This window comes from Mercenaria mercenaria, chromosome 8 (assembly GCF_021730395.1).
Source record: "Mercenaria mercenaria strain notata chromosome 8, MADL_Memer_1, whole genome shotgun sequence".
Taxonomy (NCBI): domain Eukaryota; kingdom Metazoa; phylum Mollusca; class Bivalvia; order Venerida; family Veneridae; genus Mercenaria; species Mercenaria mercenaria.
In genome coordinates this window covers 36,411,217-36,433,208 of record NC_069368.1, presented here as the reverse complement: position 1 = coordinate 36,433,208, position 21,992 = coordinate 36,411,217, and the positions used below count along the sequence as shown (strand labels likewise).

General features: G+C 32.4%; 1 protein-coding gene across 7 annotated transcripts in view; it reads left to right on the top strand.

Moving 5' to 3' along the window:
• The window catches only part of LOC123566576 (uncharacterized), a 322,257-nt gene that overhangs the window by 216,500 nt on the left and 83,765 nt on the right, over positions 1-21,992 (top strand). Inside the window, exon 1 of one of the 7 annotated variants that reach the window (XM_045360819.2) lies at positions 1,437-1,604. The exons of the other annotated variants lie outside the window; for them this stretch is intronic. The gene's annotated coding sequence lies outside the window, so the exon portion shown is untranslated. Of the gene's footprint in view, positions 1-1,436; positions 1,605-21,992 lie in introns of those variants that run through there. 7 annotated transcript variants of the gene reach the window in all.

The window sequence follows — 21,992 nt, the reverse complement described above, 5'->3', positions numbered from 1 at the left end:
GCTTTATCAATACACGTTATCATTCCATTATGTAGTGTTTTCTATTCGGGGTGTTATTGCCACAGATTGTTGAAATATTGCTTTGATATATTAAACCTATTTATCAAATAAATAAGAGACCGTCGTTTGGGTGTGAAATTGAGCGGGGGGGGGGAACAGTGTTCTCTGCATAATAGGCTACTTAGTCTGCTGGTTATATAAAATTACTTTCCATTATATCTACTTGATCCTGCGAAAGTACAGACTTTGGTGCCAAACCTTTGAGGGCGTAAAGCATAGCATATGTTGCCCACCACATCCATTCTCAAAGTAGGGGACCCGGCGTCCCCTCAGTTCCTAGACCTATACAAAACATTGTATACAATGTCATCTAGTAAGCACTTTTTAGGATAGGAATGTCTCTATGTAAAACTCAAACCACACTTACTAGAATCGTGGCTGTCAATATGGACCATTTCGCTTTATATAACTACGGGGGGTGTTCGAAAATGGCGTTAAACCAAAAACCATGAAAGGTTTGTTTCATGTTGAGAAAGGGATTGGTCTCGTAATGTAATTTAACGTTGAACATCATTTATGGATGATCTTGTTTTAATTACTGTTCATTTTAATCTTTTACCAATACATTTTCTTGTATGTATGTGTATGTATGTATGTGTTCCTTATGTTTTTGTAAAGCACTTTTGAACGTACATATTTTGCATGAAAAGAGTGCTATATAAGTTAGGTATAATAATAATAATAAGATAAGTATCCAGAAAAGTTTCATAACTTATTTATTTATATGGTTATAAAAAAATGAAAATTCTAAAAGTGATACTTTGATATATTTTGTACATAATCCAAATGACAAAATGATACAGATTGCACTCTTGCAAAATCCACAGTCACTATGGTAATTATCACTTTTGAATTTTTTATTCTAATAACCATATAAATAAATAAGCTATGAGACATTTCCGGACACGTTTCGAACACCCCTCTTATACGAAAAATACATATGCAAAACCCTAACATGCCTTATAAACGTCTAGTAAAAAAACTTTCATTTTAAACAAATATCGGTATACACGTGAATTGCCACGGAAATTGTATTTTAACAAAGCGACTTGTATTTTAACAAAGCGACTTATTTGTTCGATACTGAATTTGGAAGTTTTTTAGTATCCCAAAGGGAAATATTTGTCCTAACAATATAACAACGCCAGTGTGGTTAGATAGTTAACGGTCTATGGTTAATTAATGACTTTACGCTTACCGACTTGAAAGGCTTTAATTTCCTTAATCCTTATGTGGTTTAAATGATTAATGATCGAATCATACCATCCTTACAGTCTGCACAAGTGTCCTCATTTAAATGTAAATATTAAGACATTTATATATAATAGGGATTTTTTTGTGAATTCTCAATTCATTATTGTGTGAATATCGTTGTGTCAAATATAATCTGAAAACCTTGGTGTAGCACGACAGACATACAAAAGTGGAAATAAATATAAAGGGATGCTATTCTATTTCTTACGGCCTACAAGAAGCTATAGTGTTGTTCCAGCTAGAATAATGTGTGTGTAATATATAATGTGGAACTTCAACAATAAACTCAGGTGAGTTTGTTTTAACATTAAAACTATACCGGTTTTAATTTTTCTATAGATTTTGGAATGTTGAAAAAATTAAAAGAACCCGTGAAATATATTTCATAAAACTTTGGATATCAAACAGTGTCACAAACCACATAAATGTTTCATGGAGGGATCAATCGGCAACAACATGCATGCATGGATATTTATAAAATCACCGATCGCGTTCATTACAATTGGTTATACATAGGCACACTATCAGATAATCTACAACATACAATGTACGATCAATCATACATCAATCATACATCTAAAGAAGAATATCTATAATATTTATTGACAGCATACAATGCAAAAATATGAATATTGTAAATTGTATGGTCTAATATATTGATCAATAACCAATCGCCTACAACATGCATGTATAATAAATAACACAGGTGCAAAGAAATTAAATTCACCTCTGTTGCAAGTTTAAAGAGATTATAACTTGACAGTACACACATAACGGAACATCATACAATCAGTGTAATTAATGTACCTGCATTCTAACTGGAAAAGAACGAGCGATAAAATCTGTATAACAGGTAGAAGCGTTAGAAGTTCTAATACAAGAACGCCATGAATGACGTTCATAGACCAGTGGTAAAAATGTGAGCTTACCACATTCATTTTAAATAGAACGAGATAATAACTGCAAAGACTGTTTTCATTACATTAGAACAGAACAAAGATCGGCTATTTAATTAATACGTAAAGGCATCGATAACTGTTACTGCTGTCAGTGAAGAAATGCACATAGAGAGAATGTGAAAACGGTAAATGATTCCTGTCTTGTTTGTTCAGATGTTATATTCCGCATTAGTCTGATACGTTAACTGAGAGTTGTTGACCGTATAGCTGACAATTCCTACTAAAATAATCTTCATGTGGAAGTAATACACTGACGAGATATGAAAACGCAACACACATATGCCTGAATATATTTTTACTGCAGAAAGCATCACCTTGAAATTTTCAACACATACACATCTCGATACTCTATACCCATTGTGTTAATTTTACGGTCTGTTTGAACACAATTGGTATGGAGTATCGAGATGTGTATATGTTGAACATATAAAGGTGGTGCTTTTTGTAGTAAAAATTATATTCAGGCATATGTTTGTTGCGTTTTCATATCTCGTCAGTGTATGTACTACATGTATGAGTTATTTTAATAAAACTCATCGTTTTTTTTTACTTAAAAAAATTGATTGTATGAATATTTGTATCTTCCTAACATTTCAGGATATTTTACGGACATCGGCATTTTTTGTTTTTGTTAGCAATTTACGGTATCCCAAAATGATTTTAACATTTAACACATGTTAGATGTATGCTCGATTAGAAACAATTTCGTGCTAGGTATCTCTAGAGAGCAAACTGATGGTAATTGTATTTCCAGCTGATCAGGAATGATTTAACGCAAAATAGTTGGCATTTTGAACTTAAGTGACATAGATCTTTTTTCAGCAAAGACATGTTTCCACCTTTGTTAACTCAATACTCAATGTTTGTCCTTTATTTCGAATGTTCATGTTTAACCAGCAACATACTTGAAGATCGAAATTCAGATTTTGAAAACTTTTTTTCAAGTCGAATTCATGCCCTAAATTCAACTGCAGCTCGAAATTCTACTTTTTGAAAATCCAAATCTCGATCTTCGAGCTGGCTCGAACTTAAAGTCGTTCCAATTGTGAATTTCGATCTTCAAGCAGGCTCGAAGTTCAAAGCTCGCTAGAAATTTAATTTCGATTTTCGATCTTCGATGTCAGTGCTAACTTCTCGACGCTACAGTTTTTTCAATATTTTATATGTAATCTGCAGGTTTATAAACTTAAAAGAATTGATGAAAATAGATTTAAGATTTATAAGAAATTAACTGAGTTAAGTAAGTTTTTGTTTAGTCAAACGCCTGTCGTTACCTCGACAAAAATAATTCCCTATTGTCAACGACTTCTTGGACGCTACAACCACTTGAGAAACTGATGAGGATCCATGACGTATCAGATACGATTTCAAGTAAGAATTGAAAAAACTCGGCCTGTTTCGCGTCTAGCGTTTCCTGTTTCAAAGAACTATTCCCAGTATGATTTTTGAAAAGTCTTTATGGTCATTTTCCACTTACAGGTCTTTTACAGCTGTAATGTCAAAAAACAGGTCTTTTACAGACGTTTTACAGCTGTAAAACAGGTCCTAATTTCGTACAGGAGTGCTTGCTTTGAGATAATTTACCATGGTAAAAGTGAATTGCACATTTCAAAATGTTTTTGAAACAAATTGGAATAATGTACCGTGTAAAACTTTAAAATACCATATTTTATCTAGAAAGATAGTAAAGTTGCCGTCTTACTCACATGTTTTCATTTATTCTTATCGCATAGTGCGGCAGTTTTCCTTTGATCTTTGCAGTATGTTAAACATGGTAACACACATTAATACTACAAAATCTGTGCTGATATTTTACAAAACTGTTACGCTATATATCAACACAGAAATCTCTATAGAGTTTCATTAGAAAAAAAAACTGTTGCGATATATATCAGCACAGTAAAACTGTTCCAATATATATCGCAACACTTTTTCTCTATTGAGGTCCTATCAAGGGAGTATATTTTTTTCCTTTCAAAGAAAAGACGATTTTAGCTCCAGTTTACAGTTCACAGAGAAAGAATTATCACAAACACCTACATTTATAAAGTAAAAGAATAAATAAACTAGAATATTTCAAAAACTCGATAGTTATCGCCAAATTCAGAAATACATGTCAAAAATGAAATTCTGAGATTTCATAATTTTATTTATTTTTACAAACAAAACAACAAGTTTTACAATATGTTTGGCCAGTGAAATGCAAAGATTTAAAACCAATGCAGAAATCTGTTGGATACCTTTATCTGGGAAACACATTTTCTAAAACAGAAGTTTTAGTGTTTCAGTCAGCGAGGTGCAGAAAGGGAATCAGAAGAGTAAAAATAATGATAAACAAATTTAAATGAAAATAATATATAAATTTTAATGATAAAACTATGCGATAAAACAGTTATAATATGTAATGCTCGTATGTTACGAGGAGATATCAGAGCTAGGGGTACATCTCGGTATTTTTCTCTGCACATATCTGTCTCGGCCTACCGGCCTCGACGATATGTGCAGAGAAAAATACCCTCGATGTTCCCTGGATATATCCTGGTAACACACTCTCACACATATAACTATATAATACTATAACTATTACATATCGTGCGTTTTCGTGTTCTGAGAGTTATTCGAATATATGACGGTATGTGCAGAAATACCTTAATTGTTCACCTTCCATTTTAATGCACTGTCCTTACTATAAAAGCGTACATTTTTACATAGAAAATTGTATTTTACAGTTACTCTTTTAAAACTGATATTATTGTTTAAAACAAAAACTATGTTATTTTATGGTTTTTTTTAAATATTGATTTTATAAGTGGGGCATGTTTCAAATGTAGTTATCATTTCGTCGCAATACTCCAAATTATACTGTCTTTATATGTAGAAAGACCCAATGAATCGTTAGACACGCCATAAAAATAAACATTTTTTTTATATCTTTTTTAAAACCTTTTAAACCCACATATTGTCAGTATCAATCAAAAAAGATTATTCTCCTGGGAGAGTTAACTTAATTTCCAGGTCTGATACGAAATATTTGAACTCTCTTAGAAGTATACATCCAAATTATGTACTTCTCAAAGAGTGTTAGCTTATTTCATAGTGTATAAATTATATCTAAAACTTCTGCTTTCAAAAAAGTAGTTTTGCACACTTCAACGTTTGATGTGTTTATTTGAAAATACTCCAGTATAGAATCGATACTATGTCCATATGAACATTAAGTGTACTTATGAGAATAAGCGCTCAAGAACTGTTCTTTGATATGTTTAAACGCATGTTGATTTATCTTTCTGTCTATAATCGTATATGTAAGGATAGCAAAACAGAGGCAAGAGCTGACGTTTTTGCCATTTCTGTATTTTTGTTACCAGAGAAAAAAAGTTTCATATTTTAAGACAACAATATTATATACTTGATAAAGAAATTTCTGATTACAACACTAAATGGTAATGACAGGCGGAACTTTGACAGACAATCGCAAATGGATCATATACTGTATCTAGCTTTTTAAAGACATTTGATTTCCCTCAGGAAATCCTGAAACTGTTCGTACTGTCAACACATATCCCAATATTGCCTTTAATTCAGCTACCACCAGACTGATTACCAACACTGAATTAGCTAATACCGAAACATTTACTAAGGTCAACCGACTATACTTGGGCAATTTTCAAGGATTAACAGACCATACTTGGGCAATTTATCGACATTAAGTGTTTGTCAGTGGATGTACGGCTCAAATGAGCATACCTTTATCAACTTACTGTATAATTAAGTAAACGTTTTAAAGAATATTTGCTCATAATTGGAGTCAGTTTTTGGACAGCTTTGTTCCAATTTTCTGTCCCTGTATGAAATAAAAATTTACTCCTGCTGAAATTAATGGAATGCATATCAATCAAATACATATTACTTAGCTCTGTAGTCTACTTTCTATGAAATAAAACAAAGTCCCTAGTTATTTTCTTTTCGTGTATTATGAAATATAACTCTGATAGATTATTCTCAAATAACATAAATGAATGACAGAAATACATTTGTAATACATTATCTTGACACCATTCTGAAGTTTAAATTTACTCAAAAGTTTGCAGAATTATTTGATAAATAGATTAAAACATGGCATATATAAATGCGATATCTTGAAAACCGTCGGATAATATTAAACAGATTTAAGGCTTCTGCTAAGAGTAGCCAATTTATTTCCTGCTTACATCATTGATTTTGTATGTTTTATCAGTTTATCATACGGTAGTTTTAAGAGGCAAAAGCAGATATTTCAAATTATGACTAAATGCTTACCGCACCGTCGACAGATACTGTTCGATTCTCAGTTAAGTTACTCTGATTCCGCAAAGTACTCGCCCTTTACCGAAACACATTTATGTAACCTTTTTACCCAGTCGTAAAAAGCAGATAGTCTTCTTTTGGTAGATGGTTTACAACTTCCACCTATTCAGAAGCCAAAAAAGACTTAACAACCTCGCACTTGTGAGAGGAGGCGTTGTCGTGTGTAAGATGGACTTCTGGCCAGTTTCTTATTGTAATTTTTTTCACGTTCTTCAGTACAGAGTTCTTGTAGAACCGTCCAGTGACTGTATGACCAGATGGACAAGGCACTTGAACGACTGGCCCACTATAATTTAACTTCGGAAAATTGCATACAAAATCTATTTCGAACGTATGGTTCTCTTGGCAATACTTGTGGCATTTTTTATCTTTTCGCTTCCATTGCTTATTATCAGCTCTTCTCTTTGGCTTAAACATGTGCCCCTAGGTTTCGTCACCTGTAAGCACGACTATCACCGCCTTTGTATGTTTTCAACAGTTCCCTGACGCATTTAAGGTGTTGTTTCGTTTGCTCCTCAGTGAGCAAATGAGGTACCCACCTAGTGCAAACCTTTCTCAGGTCCAAGTTTTTACGCTTTTTCAGAATTGTTTGCACACTGTCTTTTGATTTGTCAGTACAACTGACTATATCTTTCACCGACAATCGACCACGGCTTTTACAGCAGCAATGTTTGCCTTGGTAACAGACGTTTTAGGCCTACCAGAACGGGTATCTTCTTCAACAGATAATTTCCCAGCTTTAAAAGATTCAACCCAACTAAAAGCTGTGCGCATTGAAATGGCCTGAGGTCCATATATACCACACAATTCATCGAATATTTGCTTTGAATCTATATCAAGCCTTACGCGGCATTAAATATAGCTAGGAATTTCAGTCTTTTCGTTCATTTTACAAAGTGACAAGTAAATTGGCCAGTGTTTATGACGACATGCATTTCAATTTGAAAAAACTCGGTCATTTGAAAAGCAATTTGCTCGAAATAAACGAATATCATTAGCTATTGGTGCAATAAAACGTTTAAAAATACCTGGGATAAAACTACGGAAGGCCATTAGTGACAGAACTTTTTGCAGGATCCTCGTATTAGCTGAATAACGACCATACAGAAGAGCATTTTCTATTTTTGTGAAGAAAAAAGAATGCTTTTGTTTTAGAGATTGTGTTGGCTTTAAGATAATTATATCGAAATGGCCAACATTTGATATAATTGATTGATCCATAATTCTATTATTAGAAGGACTGAAATTTACAACTAGCAAGAAGACTACATCAGTCACAAGTAAGTTGCATCATGCTTCTTGCTTTTTTTGTTTATGTTTCTTAGGTTACAATTAAGGATCTTTTAATGATGGTCATTTTTAAATGAATTGTCACTTTTACTCACATAAAGGATCCTTGTACAAAACCCAGATTTTTTTGTAAAGATAACATAATGCTTTACAGTGTGACCATAATTAAGCCGACATAGAGGTTTTCGAAGAACTATGAGACATTTACCCATGTGTTAATTTTTTGAAACGGGTTTATTTATTGAGACCCTTTTAAATAATGAATAGTTATATTGCTGCTATTTCCATGCAACTTGTTCCCTTTCCTTCTGAATAAGATATAACAAAGTAATCTTTTACGGCCATACATAAATGTCCAGAGGAAAGAAAACAGATATGAACTTAACACGCGACAATATCCCATGAGAAACGCTGTAAAATATTTCTTTCGTAGATGATCACAAAATAGCCGATTCATTCTTTGTTACCGAAAAAACAACAACATGGAATGTGATTATTTATTAATTACGGTTATAAATGTGTGTGCTTCTTGTGCTGTTTAGGATGATATTACGAAATTTGAACACTTTTTTTCAAGATGAAATGAGACAAAGTCACGCACAAATCGTGGAAAAGACCAATCCACAACATATTAATGGTTTAACTACGCCTTGAATAATGGCAATGTTCTCTTTGACAATGCATTATAAAACGTGATAGTGAATATCTTTCTTGCTATATGTACGTTTGATTCTCAGTTAAGTAAAGGAGAACAACCGAAAATTGTCTTATTTTATGCAGAATGGGCTAATCTTAGCGCACTGCCTTTCCAGAAGACATTAGAGAGCATATTAACTGTGAAGACCGTGTCACCTCGATAGTGCCAACCACTGGCCGGAAGGCGAGACCGTGTCACCTCGATAGTGCCAACCACTGGCCGGAAGGCGACACCGTGTCACCTCGATAGTGCCAACCACTGGCCGGAAGGCGACACCGTGTCACCTCGATAGTGCTAACCACTGGTCGGAAGGCGACACCGTGCCACCTCGATAGTGCCAACCACTGGCCGGAAGGCGAGACCGTGTCACCTCGATAGTGCCAACCACTGCCCGGAAGGCGAGACCGTAGCGCCTCGATTGTACCAACCATTTGCCGGATGACGAGAGACCGTGTCGCGTCGATTGTGACAACCACTGGTCGGAAGGCGAGACCGTGTCACCTCGATTGTGCCAACCATTTGCCGGATGGCGAGATCGTGTCGCCTTGAAAGTGTTAACCACTGGCCGGAAGGCGAGACCTTGTCGCCTCGATAGTGCCAACCGCTGACCGGAAGGCGAAACTGCCAAACACTGATCGGAAGTTTCGCCTCCTAAATTGGTTGATTGAGGGCTGTGAAAGAAATGTCATTGTACTGTTTTGAAGAGAGGTCGTGAATTTTACGTTCAAAACGGTTTTAACAATAGAATAAGATATGCTCTGACGGATGAAACGGTATTTCGCACATTATTTTGTAGCATGCAATTTGACTGACGAGTTTAAATTTGCGACGGTTTGTTTTTAAGACAACGACACTGGTGTATCTGAACAGAAACCTACATGACTTTGTAGAGTCATACTCACCATTTGGAAATAATACGTCGACCCACCTGAAATATTCCCTTTTAATAACGATATTTTATTTGCAAAACATACGGTCTGTAATACTTTCATTACAATCTATCCTTATGTAAGGTTTTTATATCCGTTAAAAAGTTGCATTTATTAATACCTTTATTAATATCTGAAAAAAGCTTGTGCAGAGAGAGAGAGAGAGAGAGAGAGAGAGAGAGAGAGAAAATGTTAAAAAGAATAGATAAGCTTCAGATTCGTTGAATTTAGTTTTCCAACCTGATCTATTGCTCTCAAATTGAATTTTACATTTCCACAAGTACAAAAAGCCATATTCAAAACGAGAACAATGGCATTGTTTCTCATCAGAACTCAATTTACGAAATAAACACACGATTACGATAACAATTGTTCGTTAAATATTGTCATATTTGAATTTTAGATACACTTTGCAGGGTGAAATTTGACATTCAGTCATTCACTGTATCTGGACTTTGAATAAAATTGATTTCCTCTGGGATACTTTTTTCAGCAAATTGATCATTTCTTGACGATTTTGTACATTTCGTTCTCTGAATGCCAGATTAATATCCTGCAGTACCAGTGGTCAAATCAATATTCTATTGACTTCATCCCGTTAGACAGTGTGGTCCACATAGATGCTTTTCACACAACCAAAAACATTCTACAAACTATAAAACCGGTTACCAGCAAATGGAGACATTCAAATCAAAGTACGAGTGATACTCTTTCAGTATTAAAGCTACTTTCCACAGAACAGTCACATTCGTTAAAGAAAAAAATGTTCTACTTGAACGTTGTCAAATAATTTGTTTTCTTTATTGAAACAGTGAAAATGTTAAAGTCGGCGTAATTTTAAAGAATTCGATGGAAAATTCCACGACACTTAGCAATTATAAAAATAAGACTGTTAACTCGGCGCATGCGCAGACATCTATTTTGTAATGATGCCGGACCGTAAGAAGTCAGAAACGATTAACGAAATTAATGATTATGTTGAGAAATAATTCATACTCCGTAAACCAAGACATACCAGTTATGGTCAAGTTGTTTTACTGAAATCAAGGAACTACAGCCTGCGGTCGCCATTGTTGATCATTAATATCCGGAGATTATTTTTGACTTATGGGAAAACCAACAAAAATACAATATTTTCAATTTCGCATTCTAGAAATAGATGCATTTCCATTCCATTTAAGGTATCCGATCCACAAATAAGCAAGTTATATATAACAGTGCTATTTCAATATATCAAATATTGATGCCTGGTAAGCTCATATAATTTTGGTATCATTTGAAAGTGTATTTTCACATGACAAAAATACGTTATAAAATTTTATTTTTTTACTTTATAATTTTCAATGATACTTCAACAAAAATCCAGTTATTACAGTGTATTTATCATTTCGCATTCATAAAATATGACTAATGATACTTGCATATTAGTTATGGTCATTTTATTTACTAAATCTTGTTTAGCAGACACAACTCTTTCAAATGATACAAAAAACAACAACAACAACATAGGGTCACCAGGCAAAAAGATTTACCTATTTGTGTATCGGATACCTTAAGGTAACTTTAATTATTACTGTCTTGTAACACTTTTCAGTACTTATTTAACTGAAACTGTTTCGCTTCGCATGCCCATTTGCAATAGGAGCGATGGTAAATTAGTAAAAACGAAAATGTCATTTATCAAGTGATACCAATCTCTGTTAAATCTTTTATATCTCGGAGTTAAACTAGACACTATGGTTTGTATGAACTTTAAAGGTAACCCATTCTAATTGCAGCATCTGTTGATGTGAGATGTCTGGTTCCGTGGTTGCACAATGATTGATTTACAGTTGAAGATCCCTTGTGAGCTTGCTTGGATTGGTTCCACACTATTTTCCAAAATGGAATGCGGGATTTTTCTATTAAGTTACTTTATGTCCTTACTTCTTACTAGACCGCCTCGGTAGCCTAGTGGTAGAGCGCCCGCTGCGAGTACGGGAGGCCGGCTTTTCTTTAGTTTTTTTTGACATTGAATTATTTGATTTACTCTAGATGATAGCTTGTTTTTATAACGGTTGTACTAATTTCCTATGACTATCTAATTAGAACATAATATTCTTTCACACCGCGGACTGGCGTTTCCGGTGGTTTTACCCATGCTGCAAATCTTTTCATGCACATCAGACCAACAAAGAGCCGTTTTAGTTTTATCGTTTTTAGCCAAAGGTTATGATTACTAACGTTGAATCTAGACATGTACTATAAGGAGAGAAGTGCAACTACCAAGGTATTTGTTTTTTTATGCCCCCGAAGGGAGGCATATAGTTTTTGAACCGTCTGTCCGTCTGTCAGTCTGTCGGTCTGTCAGTCTGTCCGCAATTTTCGTGTCCGGTCCATATCTTTGTCATCGATGGATGGATTTTCAAATAACTTTGCATGAATGTGTACCACAGTAAGACGACGTGTCGCGCGCATGACCCAGGTCCGTAGCTCAAAGGTCAAGGTCACATTTGGACATTAAAGGATAGTGCATTGATGGGCGTGTCCGGTCCATATCTTTGTCATCGATAGATGGATTTTCAAATAACTCGGCATGAATGTGTACCACAGTAAGACGACGTGTCGCGCGCAAGACCCAGGTCCGTAGCTCAAAGGTCAAGGTCACACTTAGACATTAAAGGATAGTGCATTGATGGGCGTGTCCGGTCCATATCTTTGTCATCGATGGATGGATTTTCAAATAACTTGGCATGAATGTGTACCACAGTAAGACGACGTGTCGCGCGCAAGACCCAGGACCGTAGCTCAAAGGTCAAGGTCACACTTAGACGTTAAAGGTCATTTTTCATGATAGTGCATTGATGGGCGTTTCTGGTCCATATCTTTGTCATTCATGCATGGATTTTAAAATAACTATGCATGAATGTGTGACACAGTAAGACGACGTGTCACGCGCAAGACCCAGCTCCGTAGGTCAAAGGAATTAAACTCTAACATCGGCCATAACTACTCATTCAAAGTGCCATCGGGGGCATATGTCATCCTATGGAGACAGCTCTTGTTTTATCGAATTTACATTTTTAACAGCACGAAAGTCGCCTGGCATTGGGGTGTCAGGTGGGATTTGTCGCCCTAGGCAAAATTGCTGGAAACGCCATACCTGTGTGAAAGAAATATAAGATAACAACATATAATATATGCCAATATGTTCCCTTAAGCTTTAGGTGAATACTTAGACAGATTTTCACCTCACCTGTCATGCTAGTAGTAGTACAAAAATGCAGTGTTTGAGCCTAGGACCCTCAAACTTGGTATGGAGATTGGCCCTGGCTAGTACGTGACCCATAGGTCAAAAGGGACTGTTGCAAGAAAATATTTATCCTGATGATATTTAAAGTGTATGCCTATGTGATGTCAAAACTTGATCTTATCATTAAGAGCAATGGTACTCAGGTGAGCGATATAGGCCATCATGACCCTCTTGTTTTTCTTCCCTTCGTTGATTGTGCGATATAAAACCTGGGTCACACGATAATACGTAAAGTTACTAAAATATTACCTTGGTCACATGACGATACACAATATTAACAAAACATAACCTCGGTCAAAAGACGACAGTCCTAAAATTTACCTCGTAAAATGTTCTTAAAATTTCTTTGGAAAAAAAACGAATATAGATTTGACAATGTATCAAAGATTTATGTCTGGATACTGCTGTCCGCCAGTGTAGAATGTATAAAGAGAAACCAACGTCAGTTTCAGTTGTATTTCTAGCTGAAATTTCTAAACCGATTTCCCCAGATACCTACTTTCTTGTCGGAGGGAGTCGAATTTCATCTGCTGAAGACACATATTGTCATTGCTTCTTAACACTTAAGTTTCATGCGGTATTCAGCCGGACATTATTTTATCACATACAATGCTAATTGTCACAGAGAAAAGAGAGCCAAGACTTCTAAAATGTCTTTATATTATATTTCCGGATCTAAATGTAAGATATTTCTGGGCAGTGGCAGGTGTTATATTAACTTAAAGGTTCTATTGAATAAGATATTAATGTCTCAATTCAGTTGTTTTTTTTTTAATTTAAATTTAGGAAAATGTATGAATAAATATGTCAAAATGGTCTACGAGGGCACGCAGAGTACTTTGTGTCTTACACATTGGCAATTTGCCGCCACAATAGACTCTCTATGCCATATTTTTATTATTAATAAAATCGTTATACATCGTTATGAAATATCAGAAATAAAACTGGCTAAAAATAGTGAGTAATTGAATAATTTATTTTCTTTCTATTGATACTTATAATGCTATAATGCGAACGCTAGCAAATAATAATAAAAAAAAAACAATTTTCATTGATACCGTGGAATTAAATTCTGGTAAAGTTTATAATAAATTGAAAACCAAATGAAGTTAAAGCAACCTTTTTAACATAAATAAAATGTTTAATTTACATCAAAATGTGTTTATTGGTAAAATGTTTATCAATATAAACTGTAGAAGAACCTTTACGCACTTATATGTAAACATTTATAAGCAAACATGCTTACTTGTGTACCATTATTTTATACTTAATTTGTATTAAAACATGTTTGTTTGTAAAACATTTGTCAATATAATCTGTACAGAACGCTTTACTTACATATATGTAAAACATTTATAAGTAGAACATATAGAATACAGCCTGCTAACTTGTTTACCAGTTCCCCATACTTAATTTATATTATAATATGTTTGTTCGTAAAACATTTATCAATATGATCTGTAGAGGGCATTTTACTTACTTATATGTAAACCATTTGTAAGTAGAACATGTAGAGTGCACTCTGCTTGCTTGTATAACACCTTTCACATACTTAATTTGTAATACAACATGTTCGTCTGTATAATATCTATCAATATAGTCTGTAGAGGACGCTTTGCTTTGCTTAAATATATGTATAACATTTATAAGTAAACGTGTAGAATGCGCCTTACTTAGGTGCGCGCTTCTTTTCCCATACTTAACTCGTATTGAATCACGTTTGTTTGTAAATACGTTTATCAATATAAACTGTGTAGAATAATTTGTTTACATACATGTAAAACATTTATAAGTAGAACAGGTAGAATGCACTCGCTTACCGGTGTACCACTTTTCGCAAACATGTTTGTTTGTTAATACAATTTGTATACACTTTACCATGTTACTTATAGGTAAAACGTTTATAAGTAGAACTTATAGAAGGTATCTGCTTACTTGTGTAATACGTTTTCGATACTTAATTTGCATTACAACATGTTTGCTTGTATAACATTTATTAGTACAATCTGTCGAGGATATTTCATTTACACATATGTTAAACATTTATAAGTAGAACAAGAAGAATGTACCCTGCTTACTTGTGTATTACTTTTCCCATACACGTTTGTTTGTAAAACATTTATCAATAAAGTTTGTAGAGAACGCTTTACCTATATACATGTAAAACATGTACAAGTAAAACAAATGTAGAATGTACCCTACATACTTATATGCCGCATTTCAATTTTCTTACGTTACTTACTTACAAGTAAAACATTAATCAAGACAGGAGGTTATATGCCACATTATATTTATATGTGTATTTTATTCAAGAGAATGCTAATCCTGTATTTAAACATACTTGTTTTTAAAATCATACGATAGTAATAAATAGTAGAGTACATCGTACTTTCTGAAATGACAGATTTTTGTTTGTAAAACGTTTATAAGTGCAAAATTCAGTGTACATGTTATTTGCTAAATTATATTTGTCATGTACTTTCAAGACATATTTGTAGAAACTATTTTATTACAAAGGCAAAATCATACTGCTCAAATACATTTTTTTTTCTGAAATACAAACAATAACTTTCATGTATCAGATTCAACATTCGATATACTAATTATAATGTTATACCAACCAAATTTGTCAGACATTTTTGGCGGAATTCTTAGACAAAATAATGATCTGACTTGTTGCTTTAATTTCGGTTTTTTAAATATTCAATCAGAAAAGTGGATTCACCATATTTCGAAATTCATTTCTGACATATGCAAAATCGGAAATTTTGTTAGTTTGTTCCCCCGTAGATTTACTCAAATTTTAATAAGAAAAATAACTCACATTTCATTGTTCCAGTCGTTTAAGTAAATCCAGTTTTATAACTTATATTGCATAAGTAAGTTTACCCTTTTCAAGAATGTATTCAGTCAGTATATACTGTAACACTGACACACTTTTCTACTTTTAGTTTAGATTCAATTACCCAGTAATTCTGTCATTCACAAATATTATTGTAACAACAATTGACCTAATGAAATAACAACTGACCAATGAAAACCTTGATACTATTATCTAATTTGTTTATGAATACTTTACCTAGCTAATCCGCTATGCATCTTTCCGTTTCAATTGTAATGGATAATAATAGATAGGCGTGACATGTTATGCCTCTGTCCACCTATGCGGATGTACATGTATATTTTCTTTTGTTACAGTTACTCAATTTATTTGTTTGTATATATTATTAATATTTATGTCTTTATTCGCACTTTACTGACAATGTATAGTAATGGTATAGAAGTTCACAGTATTACTTAAACTATTAAACTATATCTTTAAACTTTGTTCAAGGGAGACAAAGTATATAAAAAAACACCTGTGTCCCGACTTTTAGTTTTGTAACTATACGATGTGCTATATAATGCACTGTCAAAACAAACTGTTCTCATTCTACGTTCTTCTTTGTTTATTTTCATATAACTTTCACGAAAGTCCCTATTTTTTTCTTACCGTTATTTTTTTATATTACTTACATTATGGTAGCTTTATGTTACGTGTCTTGAAATATCCAGATAGGTGATAATGTAGTAATCTTTTCACAAAACTGTCAGGGTTTAGGAAATTGTCAAAAGAGAAGAGACTTATTTCATTATGTTAGAAGTAAAAAATATAATATAATATGTTTGCAAGATATTCACATAACAAAACAACTTTGTGCGTTTGTAAAGTCTGAATGGGGAAACGAAATATATATTTGCCCATTTACAAGCAATAGTCGAGGAGTTATGACCCTTCTACCAAATAATTTTGAACAAAAAGTTGAAAATGTTATAAAAGATGAAAACGGAAACTTTCTTATTCTAGATTTATATATATTTCAAATAAGATTTACATTAGTTAACCTATATGGCCCGAATGAAGATAATCCATCATTTTATCAAAATATTTACCAGAAAGTTTATAACATTGGAAATGATAATGTTATTTTTTGTGGTGACTGGAATTTAGTCATTGATCCCAGTTTAGACTATGAAAACTATGTATCTATCAATAACCCAAAAGCAAGAAAAATTGTAACGAACTTAATTGAAAATGAACATTTTATTGACATATGGCGTATTTTCATGATAATAAGAAAAAATTCACATGGCGGAGAAAAAACCCAACCCGTAAGCAATCTAGACTTGATTTTTTTCTAATAACTGAAAATACCATGAACTTTGTAACTGATTCTAATATCATCCCTGGTTACAGAACCGATCATTCAGCTATAACACTCAAATTAAAATTGAATAATAATGAAAAAGGAAAAGGCTACTGGAAATTTAATAACTCATTACTGAAAGATGAAGACTATATAAGTTTAGTTAAAAATACCTTAAAAAATTTAATTGAGGTACATACGGTAGTCAACCAGAATGAAAATATACCAGTAGAAGATGACAACTTTAATCATCAGCATATTAATTTAGATATAGACGATCATTTATTTTTGGAAACATTTTTAGTCATTGTCCGTGGTGAAACTATCAAATACTCATCATATAAGAAGAAAGAAAGTATGAAAAGGGAAATTGATTTAGAAAAAGAAATTGTTTCAATAGAAAATGATATACAAAACAATTATAACACTATAGATAACATGATATTAGTCCAACTTCAAGAAAAGAAGACAGATCTCGAAAACTTACGGAAACATAAGTTAGAAGGTGTTATGTTAAGATCAAAATGTAGATATGAAGATCTTGGTGAAAAACCAACTAGCTATTTTTTAGGTCTAGAAAGTAGAAACTTTATAAATAAAACAATTAACAAACTCATAGATGAGAATGGAAAAGAACTTTTTAACACTAAAGATATTTTATCTTACCAGAAAGAGTACTATGGCAAATTATATAAAAACAATTTTATACCATCAGATGTATCGTTGACTGAAAGTTTTGGCGAAAACATATTTAAACTTTCTGATATGGAATCACAGAAGCTAGAAGGAGAAATTACACTTGACGAACTCACTGCTGCAATAAATGGTATGAAAAAAAATAAAAGCCCCGGTCTAGATGGATATACTGTAGAGTTTTTTAGCTTTTTTTGGAAAGACATTGCACATTTTATCTTGCGGTCAATTAATTTTGGGTATAATAATGATAGATTGTCAGTGACACAAAAACAGGGTGTTATTACTTGTTTACCAAAACCGAATAAAAATAGACAATACCTTAAAAATTGGAGACCAATATCCCTTTTAAATGTCATTTATAAACTAGCTTCGACAGTCATTTCGAACCGCCTTAAAATGTTTTTAGACAAAATAGTTCACACCGATCAGAAGGGATTTATTGCAGGCAGATTCATTGGAGAAAATATAAGATTGATTTATGACATTTTGTTTGAAACTGAAAAACAAAATATTCCAGGACTATTGTTATCAATAGATTTTCAACAAGCTTTTGATTCTATTTCATGGGATTTTATTCATAAAACATTAGAATATTTCAATTTTGGACCTTCCTTTAGAAAATGGATAAAATTATTTCAGCAAGGAAGTGAGACTTGTATTTTACAAAATGGGCATTTGTCAGATTTTTTTCGTTTAGAAAGAGGTTGCAGACAAGGAGATCCAATATCTCCTTATCTTTTTATTTTGTGTGCAGAAATACTTGGATTAATGATAAGAATGAACAATAATATTTCAGGTGTAACTATTAGTAACAAAGAATATAAAATGAGTCAATACGCAGACGATACGCAGTTGTTTCTAGATGGAACTGAACAATCTTTATGTCACTGTTTGAGTACACTAGACAAGTTTTATAAAATTTCGGGATTGAAAATAAACATTGAAAAGACAAGAGCACTTTGGATAGGATCATTGAGTCAGTCATTGATAAAATTATGTCCAGATTTACATTTAGACTGGTCGCAAACACCTCTAAAAATATTAGGTGTAACTTTTTCTTCACATGTCAAAGATATTTGGGATTTAAATGGTCCACTTGTTTTAGAAAAATGCAAAGATTTGATACGCTCGTGGTCAAAGAGAAACTTAACTTTATTTGGCAAAGTAACAGTTATCAAATCGCTTGTAATTTCGAAATTTGTGCATTTGTTTATAGCATTACCAAATCCCCCGTCAATCTTAATTAATCAATTAAATAATATAGCATTTAAATTTTTATGGAATAATGGACCGGATAGAGTAAAGAGATCAATTATAACAAATGATGTTGATTCCGGTGGTTTAAAGATGATAAATATTAACACATTTATACATAGTTTGAAGTTGAGCTGGTTAAGAAGACTTTCATTGAATAATTGTGATACTTGGAAAGATTTAATAAATTTTCCTTTCAAGAACATTTTCACTTTAGGTGCAAGTTATACCAAGTTAATGGCAGGGAGAATACAAAATCCATTTTGGAAAGACGTTCTTAAAAGTTGGTACTGTCTTTGTGAATCTATTGATATTACAGACCTGCAACACATTTTATATTCTCCTCTTTGGAATAATCACAACTTCAGATTCAAAACATATATGAATAACAATTGGTACAAGAATAAGATTATCAATGTTATAGATCTTCTAAATGAAAATGGAAATTTTTATACGATAGATGAGTTAAAACGTATATATTCAGTAAATGGTACATTTTTAGACCTACATAGGATTATGAATAATATACCAAACGAGTGGAAAGAAAAGATAAGAAATAATAAAACAGCTGTCCGCAAATACAACGTAGATATTAACCCATACTTAAGATTACTTGTTAAAGATAAAAAGGGCAGTAGCTCTTTTTATAATACCATTACAAGAATTAAGGAAATATACATACCAAATAAATGGAACCAAACATTAGGACATATCTCAGAATTAGAATTTAAATTATTTTGCAAAAAATAAAACAATCAAGGAAATCAAACTAAAAAATTTTCAATTTAAGATAAATCAAAACATTCTAGTAACTAAATCATTTTTGTATAAAATAAATAAAGTCGACAGCAATTTATGTTCATATTGTCGTCAACAACAAGAGACAATAGAACATTTAACATTTGAATGTGCACATGTTAATAAGTTTTTATTTGACTTAAGTAATTGGGCAAAAGAAAGATTTAATATTGACATTAATTTACAGGAAAAAAATTTCATTTTTTCGTATGATACCTGTACCAATCGAGCTGGAAATTATCTTGCTTTACTTCTAAAGTATTATGTTTATAAAACAAAGTTTAAAGAAAACTGTTGTAGGTACCTCTCTGTACCAATGTTCAAAGTTTATTTTAAAGATAAACTTATAAGTTTGAAATACATTTCAGCCATAAATAATAAAATATCTGAATTCGAAAAGAATTGGTCTCAAGTTATCGAAACGATAGATAACTAAGCAAAAATTAACAACAGAATTTAAGAAATAAAGCAAAGTAAAATATTTCCTAACCTGCCAAAAGATCATCTTTAATAATACCAAAATATTGAAAAATAAAAACTTGTTAATTCCGATCTTTTATTAATAGAGCTAACCATAACTGTCTACTAAGAGTTATTAAGGGATTTTTCATTTTATTAAATCAGTTTCCCCCATTTTTCACTTTTTTCTTCCTCTTTTCTTTTTTTTTTCTTAAACAACTTGCGCATATTTCCGTTAAATATGTGCTCTTTTTTTTTCCTGTCTATATTTTTTTTCTCATACACACTTCATCATATTTTCGTAAAATATTACCCCAATTTGTAAATTGCCTGATAACAACTGTCAATGGCAATATACGACTTAAGATAGTATATGAAGTAGTTATAAAAAAATGTATACATAATAGATCACTAAGATTACATGTTGAACAATATGTCTTGATATTTACATTATTAACTCATGTAATTGTACGTTTGCATCATGTGTTTATATGTATCTATATATGTACGTTTGCATCATGTGTTTATATGTATCTATATATGTATACAATTTGAAATAAACGGGGTTACAAAAAAAAAAAAAAAAAAAAAGTTAAAGCATTAAGTCACGTACGAGAACTGAACACACGTTCTTCTTTGTCAGACGATCATTCTACCAGAACAAAGATCTGAGGATAAATCGTAAAACGCTTGCTTTATTTGCGGGCATTGCAGGCTGGAACAACTGAAGAGCGAGCGCACATTTTGAATAATTTTCATATTTATCTCCCATTACATCTAATGTTTTACTTTGCTACATTAAAGACTCTGCTAGGAATTGAATTTCATTTCTTTTGTTATATAAAAAGAGGTTAATTAAGTGGTTCATTTAAGCACAAGCCATATCAAGCGGGTAAGAATCACCTTTAGTGATCTATATGTCTAGCTAGCTGTGGAAATCGTATTTATTGTTCCACTTTTATTTATATGTGCTATATTTTTTTCAAGATAATATACTCAGTTCCAAAAGAAAGTGTGCACTTTTTAAGTTTAAATATTTCAAACAATTCCCCGACGTTTTTGTTTCATTTTTTCATTCACCAACTCTCAGATATAACTCAAAATCTAAAATGCACACCAATTTGTTTACGAACTGATTTAAATTTTGGTACCAAACATAAGTTCTCATGAAAATAACCGAGAAAAAATAACAGAAAACTAAGTGCACACTTTCTTTTGGAACCGAGTGTATTCAGTATAACAACATTTACATGCATAAAAACTCAGGGAAGAAATAATTGCTATTTTAACAAGGATGTATTTGAAACTATTATCATGACAGATGTCTGATGCCTGTTCAATGTCAGATGGTTGATAACAGATTGTTTCTCTTTTCAGTTTATTTTCCAATTTAAATGCACTAGATTTTATACAAATGTACTTTGTTTTCTTGCTAAGTAAATCATATTATTATTAGTATTTTATATGCTGATGAAGGGTTATTTTACCATATCTATAAAACGTAGTTCCATGCATCATGAGTGGTAGACAATAGATGTTCCTTTTGTCTTGGTAAGCTTACATGGCATCAACCTAAACTATAGCGAGTTAAAACATTTTTTCTATTTTCAAAAAAAGCAATATTCAGTTGATAAAATACAAATTACATTTGCAATTACACCGGTCATTTACAGATTGTGTATCAATAGCTTTTGGATTAGCTCATATAACCAAAATGTTTTGAATTAAATATCGTATGCTTGATTTTTACACAATAATGAGAAAAATGAT